A 9,014-nucleotide genomic window follows, 5' to 3' on the forward strand; every position below is an offset into this window, starting at 1 on the left:
TTCCTAGACTCCAAGTTGGTGCATCAAAAGAAAACTCTATGGGGTCAGTGACTGGCATGAACGTCCTTCCTGGAACTTGAACTTGAATCATCCAGCGCTCTTCTTCAGGTAATGTGGCATTGTAGGTTCCAGTGAAGCTTGGTACTCCTATTTTCAGGTATCTAGTGACTTCCTTCAAGTGACGTCCGAAGGGTGTTTCTTCATCCGGTTGCATGAACTTGTTCCTTGCATCCGCCATCCTAAAAGAGTAGAAAATATGAGAGGTTAGAAGGAGAAAAGTAAGTAGTGATCTAGGGCTTTAGCATTAGTGGTCGTGTCCTACAGTCAGTGTGTGCTCTGATACCATCTTGTAGCGACCAGACCTCAAACGATCCAATCTCTATGCTCCGGTGTCATCCCTGGATCAGTAATGCTGACACCATACAGTATTTGAAGGATTTACAACAGAGTAGCAATCACACACTTATTACATCGAGTGTCTCAAAAGAGAACTTATTACAATAAATATGGCTTAAGGCCATCTTATAACGATAACAGCGGAAGGCTTGGAAGATAATAAGTGAGTCCATCAACTCCAACGGCATCACTGAGTATAGAACCACGACCTAAAGGCACCTTAATCGTCGTCGGAAAAGTCTGCAACACTAACGTTGTAGCCCGAAACGGGTGAGCACATGGTATATGTTGGCAATGTAACACATAGAGAGAAATGGAATGAAATAAGCTATTCTATATGCATATATGGCTGGTGGAAAGCTCTATGGTTACAGTTTTGCGTAAAGCTAATTTTTCCCTACTGCAAAGGAATAATTTTTTTAACTATCATGGTAGTTGTTAAACATTGAGAATGGTTGACATCACTCTCAATCCCAATTAAGCATCATCATTTAAAAACCCAACAATTAACTTTAGAGTAACATGATGAGATTCACATGATAATCCAGGTACTAGATACTCAAGATGTCCATAACCGGGGACACGACTAATCATGATTAGTTTATACACTCTGCGGAGGTTTGCGCACTTTTCCCCACAAGACTCGATCTCCTCCGTTTGATTTCTCACACTACATGGTGTTTGAGAAACGGATGACCAAGACATAGTCTTTCAGAAGCGCTAGCACCTTACGAACGGGTAGACCGTACCAACCTACATCCCCTACATCTGCTAGTCTACCACTTTAAGAGTTCGCACAACTTAGTCAACTATGCTAGAGCCCATAGTAGCTTGTGGCTGCACACAGAAGTTTCTAGCATGAAAAATCTCATGATCCCTTTGAGCCTAGGTGGCGGTCCAAAAGAAAACAGGCAATCGCTGGAATACCCAGGTGCCTCAATCCACCCAGATGTGTATTTAAGTTGCCATCTTAGATAAACCATTAATTTAACAATCTCACATCTGTCATGGATACACTCACCCAATCCACGTCTACTAGCATAGCATGGCATAATAAGCAAACGTAAGAGTAACTCCCAAAGGTTTGATAATAAATAGGTAATAGGTTCTACCTCAACTACTTCCCAAACCCACAATTTAATTAGATCCTAATCATGCAATGTGTGAGGATTGTAACTAATGCAATAAAACTGGGTAGTAGGAGGTATGATCAAAGTGTTACTTGCCTTGCTGATGATCCGGAATACCTAGCGATTCCAAGTAGCAAGCGGCGCACTCCGGGTACTCTATCGCAAACAAACAAGCATACAATAAGTACTCAACTAATGCACAGGTAAAACTCGAATAAGAGATCTAACCAGAAAGTGCAACTTAAGAACTCCGGTTGGCAAAAAGAATCAAATCGAACGAAGCAACGAAAGACAAACGGTAAAAGAAACAAGCTTCATTTACTATTCTGGATCTAGGGCAATTTTTACAGTGGCAAAACTTGTTTGAGTTTGTTCAACGGAAAGAGGGTTTTGAGACGAAACTCCAGGCGCTTGAATCGCCTGATTCCGATAAACGGGCGAAAAGTTAAACTAGAACGAACATCGGATCAGAGATCGTGATTAGAAAAACCGCGGATTTAATCCAAGAAAAGAAAAACGATGAACAGTTAACGAACGAACGTTCGCTAACAGAAACTAAACAAAAAACACGTTCGTTAAAACGAACGGATGAACGGGAGCTCGCTAAATAAATAAACCGGAAAAAAACCCGATCTATTTATTTAAAAAAATGAAAACTAGGGTTTTAAAAAAAACCGAATCGGCTTTTTCTCAAAAACCGGCTGGCGGCTACCTCGGCGGCGGTGGCGGCTCTCCGGCGGGGCTCCGACAGGGAGGCGGGTGGCACGAAGCGGCGGGGCGGCGGCGCGGGGCGGCGGCGGCAGGCGGCGTGCGGCAGCGGCGGCGGCGGTGCAGGCGGCGGCGGCGGCGATGCAGGCGGCGTGCGGCGGCGATGCAGGCGGCGTGCGGCAGCGGCGGTGGCGGTGTGGGGTTTGCAGGGGGTGTGGCGGTTATAAAGGGGTGGGGGAGGTCGACTTAGGGGAGGGGTCGGCCTCGGGAGGCGTGTCCTCCCCGGACACGGCGGCGGCGATCGGGATTCCGGTCCCGATCCGGCTGGAGGCGGCGGCGGCTGGCTGGGCCGGCCTGCTCGGCGGGGCCCTTGGCCCAGTCGGGCGCGGGACTTTATAAAACAATTTTGCTGCGCCTAAAAGAATTCTAGAAAAATAAATAAAAATCTAAAAATGCCAAAACAAATTTTCTCCGTCTAAATAAAATATTTAGAACAGGATGAACATTTTTTTGGCTCTAAATGCAATTTTTGAAAACGTGCAATTTTTCATAAATTCAAATAAAATAGCAAATAAAACCAAAATAATAACTAATTTGATTTTTTTATTAAATCCTCAATATTTCTTTATTTTGGGAAAGTTATTTTATTCCCTCTCTCATATTTAGATAACAGAAATAAATGAAGATAAAATAAATAAAATCAAATGATCCCTATTTCAAAATTTGAGAAAACTCAAATATGAAAATAATGAAATCCCCAACTCTCTCCAAGGGTTCTTGAGTTGCGTAGAATTTCTAGGATCCACCAAAAGCAATAAAATATGATATGCAATGATGATCTAATGTATAACATTCCAAATTGAAAATTTGGGAGTTACACCCTCTCTCCTCCCTCTCCCTCTTCCTCGCTTTCTCTCACACTCGTGATGAGAAATCTGTTGTTTTCCCTGTGACGTATTCAGAGGTATGCATGTGTAGTTCTCGATGTTTTCTTTTCCCTATATGATTATAGTGGGTGTTTATTTGCAATCCGGATCGCCGCATGTATGAAAGAAAAATTGATTGTGCGCTATAGTTATAAGTTTGCTTCCAAAACAATATTTAAGAAATATTTAACAGGTAAAATTAACATCATATACGGATTTCACACATTTTTCTAATCAAATTTCATATATAACATATTAAAATTAGAGTTATGGTTTAAAAGATACGTATAATTTAGAAAACCATTTGTTTGAATTAAATATCTTCCAAAATAATATTTATGAATACCTAACAGGTTAAAATAATCTTATATTCATATTTTACATATTTTTCTAATCAAATTTCATATATAACATGTTTAGATCGGAGTTACGGTTTAAAAGATATGGATGGTTTAGAAAAGCATTTGTTTGACTTAAATGTGATCCGCGGATGGAATATCTAAAAAGTTAGTTTTTTAAAAAAAAACTATACAATATCAGTTCAGTGTGACTTAAATCTGGACTGTGGGTTAATTTCATGAAAACAAGGGGGATTTTTTGCAAATTGGCGCGACGGACGGGCAGAAACCCTACGTGCTTTATTATTAGGTAGAGATATGATGAGTATCTAAACATGATGGCATGACAAAACTGCATGATGTCTTTCTAAAATAGGTTGGGATGAAATAATTCACATAAATGTTGTCTAAGTATACAGGATGGCATGATAGTTGACATAATTGATTCATATACTAAGCAGCTGGCACTCGCATGTATGATCTCTAAACTAAGCAGATGCAATTCAATATTGTGCATATGATGTCTAAACTAAGAAATGCAAGACACCATATGCATGATATGAGAAATATAAACATTGCAACTTAGAGCATACACCTCAGGTGGGATATAGGATTGGTCATCTGTCTCTGAATCCTCCTCTGAGGAGCTTCCTATAACCATCAAGATATATGCTTCGACAGGTACTAGTGCCTACTCTGAAGACCTTGTTTTCACTCCTGATTTTTCCATAACCGGCTCAAATGGCTGATACACATGAAGAGTAGTTCAATATACACATATTGTCAATAAATGGAATACGTAATAAAAAAAGATGGCATGAGATAATTCACATATATGATGTTTGGCTACATCGCTGCGCATAATTCACATATATGATAACTGGCTGAAAAACATGATATTGCATAATTCACATATCTGATATAAAAAGAAAACAGGAGGCATTCACACAGAGCATGTCTAATCTAAGCAGATGGCATGGCAATGCAAGACACCATATGCATGATATGAGCAATATAACCTTTCCAAGTTAGAGCATGCACCTCGGGGGGGGGGATACGACTGGTCATCTGTCTCTGAATCCTCCTCTGAGGAGCTATCTGTAACTAGCAAGAAATCTGCAACGACAGGTAGCACTGACTGCTCAGAAGACCTTGTTTTCACTCTAGATTTTCCCATGACCGACTCAAATGGCTGATGCATAGGAAGAGTAGATGAATGTATAAACACTGTTGACAAATGGAATACATTATGGAAAAAAATATGGCACGATACAATTCACATATACGATGACTGGCTAAACAGGATGGCATTACATGATTCACGTATATGATGCCTGGCTAAAGAATATGGCATTGCATAATTCCCATATGCTCCCTCCATTCCTAAATATTTGTATTTTTAGAGATTTCAAATGGACTACCACATATGGATGTATATAGACATATTTTACAGTTAGATTCACTCATTTTGCTCCGTATGTAGTCACTTGTTGAAATATCTAAAAAGAAAAATATTTAGGAACGGTGGGAGTATGATATGGAAACCAAACAGGTGGCATTCACACAAAGCAAATCTAAACTAAGCTGATGACATATAAGATGTATAATGTAAGCAATGTGAGGCGCCATATGCATGATATGACCAATATCAACATGCCATGTTAGAGCAAACACCTCAGGTGGTAATAGGAGTGGTCGGCTCCCTCTGAGTCCCCATATGAACAGTTATCTTCATCTGGAATACAATCTGGAACGAAGGGAGGGGGGCCCACTTCGCCCACCATGGAGCAGCGTCTGCATGACATTATATTCTCACGCAATGGTCTTCTCTTTTTCTCTACATGTTCAGTACGATTGTGTACTATAACTGACATGCATAATAAAAAATTAGTTAGATTTTCTAAGGCCTAAGGGGTGCATGCAAAAATCAAGACTGATAGTAGCAAACGAGTGGATAGATCCAAAACTAATGATAGCAGGTAGACTATAGCTTCAGTTTAAAAAGATAGACAATGGATCATCTACTATTTGTTGCCCACCCAACATGAACCACATAGAAGACCCCAGATGAACCAGATAGTAGACATATACTATTCGTTGCTGGCTCAATATGAGATACACGGGCATTTTGAAACTCATGTTTGAACGATAAAGTAGCAGGTAATAATAACCGATGTATAACGTAAGCAAACACGAAAGACTGCGACCTTTCTTCCGGAACTGTGTAGTCCTCTGGTTCATCTGCTCAATCGATGGTAATGCAGTTGGCATGGCCGCCGGCAATGGGGAAGATGATCTGAGGTGGCAAAAGAAAGTTTGCAGGGGGAATCTCTGCTCTAGTGGACTCTTATGTCGATGGTGCACCTCAGGTGGGCTGGATGACGGCACGGCAGGAGCGGGACATAACACACAGAGTTTTCTTTAACGCCTATCTGAAAATGAAGTAAATCTGTAAGGGCTCCTTAGAATTGGAGTATTCTATAAACGCAGGGATAGGGAAAACACAGGAATAGGATAGGAATGCACGTGCAATACAGAGCATTTGGAAACATAGGAATTCTGTGAACCTAGGTGTTTGGTTCACATGAATTGGAAGAACATAGGAATGGAGAAACATGGTCAAATTAAAGTCAAACAATGTGAAAATGAAAAAAAAATAAGAATCTTATTATGCCAGTAATGGAATTAGTCCTGTTCTTCATGCATATTAATTTGAAAAGGATGTCCAACTGGATATTCAAATTCCTACCATTTTTCTTTGAAAGAGACACCAAAGGAAACAAATCCTATAGTTTTGCTTTGCTCCACTCCTAACACTACTGCAGGATGCTCCTAACGCGACACTACGATCAGAGACCCTTTCACGAAACTGTGTGCAATGCGTCAATCACAAATGGGGATGTAAAAAATCGTCAAAAAAGGTGCAAAACGTTTGCAATGGAGGATGCATCAAACACGGTTCATATTTTAGTTATGTGTGCGGTCCAGGGCATACGGTTCAGTCCAACGAACTGTTTGCGATGAAGCGGAACAAAAGAAACAGACAGCCTAACGAAGGCATGTTCGATATAAAGCATACGGTTCACTCGGATGAAATATTTGTGATTAGGCAAAACAAAAGAAACGACTAGCCAGATGAAAGTGTGTGCGATATACATCATATGATTCCCTCGGATGAACTATTTGTGATTAGGCAACACAAAAGAAACGGTCAGCCAGATCATGGTGTGTGTGATTGAGGGCATACGCTTCATAAGGATTAACTGTTTGCGATTAGGCAACAGAACAGAAATGGGTAAGCCAGATCAAAGTGTCTCCGATTGATGGCATACACTTCACATGGATGAACTATTTGAGATTAGCCACAACAAACTGAAGCAGTTAGATAGATCAACATGTGTGCACTAGACAGGCACACCCATTCTAATTAAAAGAAGCATGCGTGATGGTAATAACGAGCGTGCATGGTTGTTGGAACAAGATGTGTGCTGACATTGCCTATTGCGGTGCACCCTATGGTGCAAACGCCACGTACGCGGCTGAGAAGGCGTACGTGCGCACGTTATACCTTTCGGGAATAGTGCCGCACTTATAACCGTCGGTAAAGTTTGAGCATGCATCCCGTCACAATTTTTTTAGAAGAACAGGGAGGCTGCGTCCCGTCACATTCCAAATTGCAAACCTATTCACACCGATCAAAACCTAAATGGTTTCCCACTTAGGAGCGTATTACTACGCGGTTATAAATACTACTACTCCAAGATGACTCCACATTCCTCCTCAACTCCTCATCCACAAAAAGTCAAATACAAACAAGTAATTCATCATTGTTCCCTTGCATCCGCCATGGCCAGCGTGAGTTCTGGGTTGAGGGATTGCCACCAGGGAGAGGTGAGCCTGGAAGCGGGAGCATGAGAGATGTCCCGCCTCGGAGCGAAAGCAGCCAACATGTCCCGCCGCATGGCCGTATCAGCAGAGAGGTCACGCCGCGCCGTCGAAGCAGCACGAAGGACCCACTGCGTCATCAATGCAGCAGACTGGTCCGGCCGCACCGTGGAAGCAGAAAAGATGTCTCGTCACGCTGCGAATGCAGCAGAGATGTCCTCCCTTGCTGCAGTGGCCTGGGAAAATGCCTCGCGGGTAGGCGAGGACTCTTACAGGCGCATGCATGCCCTCGTCCTTAGGCAGATGGATCAGATCTCCAGGTGGGAGAGGTTGCAAGATGACCTGAAAGCCTCATTTGAATAGTCTATCAATGTCATACGACAACTAAATGAGAGAAATGCGAAGCTCCATGCCGAGTGCGACCTGCTGAGGGCTAAGATTGTTGGAAGTGCGGAGCAACAGGAGCAGACCACTGCCTTGTTGAAGAGAACCGGCGTCATCCTCGAGAAACTTATCGACGAGAATGCCATGCTGCGCATCGAGCACAGAAGGCTAGTGGAGGAATCCGTGGATACTCTGAAGTAGCATCTTGAGGACAAGAAAGAGCTCGCCGCCCCTCGCCGTAGAGACTAGTTCACGCGGCCTGCAACAATGCATCAGGAAAGTAGAGATCAGCGAGCCAGATCGTTGTCTTCCTTCTTCTTTTGCCCTTGTGTATTTCGGGTGTTGCCGCATGTGGCTTTTTTAATTATGTTTCTTAATATGTAAGACAATTATTATCCACTATCATCGTCCTTATATTTATTATGCTTGCTATAAGTCGCAATCGATGCTATATAGGTCCGTCGAATCTGACATCAAGATCCATGCAAAACTTTCTTTTCAGATTTTATTTTTCTCTCTTAAATCTCAGTCCAGTGAGACATATAGCCACGCCGTAGAACAGGTGCTTGGGTGCCATTAATGGAGACGTTGGGAGGGAGGTGCACGACGGGTAGTGGTCAAAGGGCTCTCCTCCCGATGAGCACGCGCGGGGGTCTGATCGCACACCTCCCATAGTCAAATAGCTACCCCCACGGCACCTCCTAGCCAATAAAAAAGGGGATGCGTGGCCGCACGTAATTGGTAAGTCAAACACCCAAGGTTTCAATAATACTCGTGTTTCTGATTTGTAACGTGATAGCACTTGTTCCAAAATGACTTTGTTGATTGTTAATGTGTGGGCCTTTGCAAATCGGACAAAAAAAATTACCACGGCATGTTGGTGCCATGTCATGTGACCATGCCAAGTTTCATGATTTTTAGGCGTGTTTTGGAATTACAGGAAATAAAAATCCAAGTTTCTCAATCTTTCCAGCCGAGCCACGACGCCCAAATGTTTGAATTTCACTCCCATCTATTGCATGGGACTTAGAAATTCACCCAAGGACACACATGTGATTTTTCAAACAACTTTGGTGCACTTGAGCATGTTCTTGTAATTCAAATTTCAATTATGAACATTAAATGCCCAAAAACTCAATTAATGTATAAAAAAGACCAAACAAACCCGGAATAATTCCAAAATTTAGCACGGTACTTATATTTGGTCTAATCTGGCTGTGTAAAAAAATTAAGGCGGGAGAAGGTAG

Source organism: Triticum urartu, chromosome 2A (genome assembly GCF_056163025.1).
Source record: "Triticum urartu cultivar PI428250 chromosome 2A, HENAU_Tu73, whole genome shotgun sequence".
NCBI lineage: Eukaryota > Viridiplantae > Streptophyta > Magnoliopsida > Poales > Poaceae > Triticum > Triticum urartu.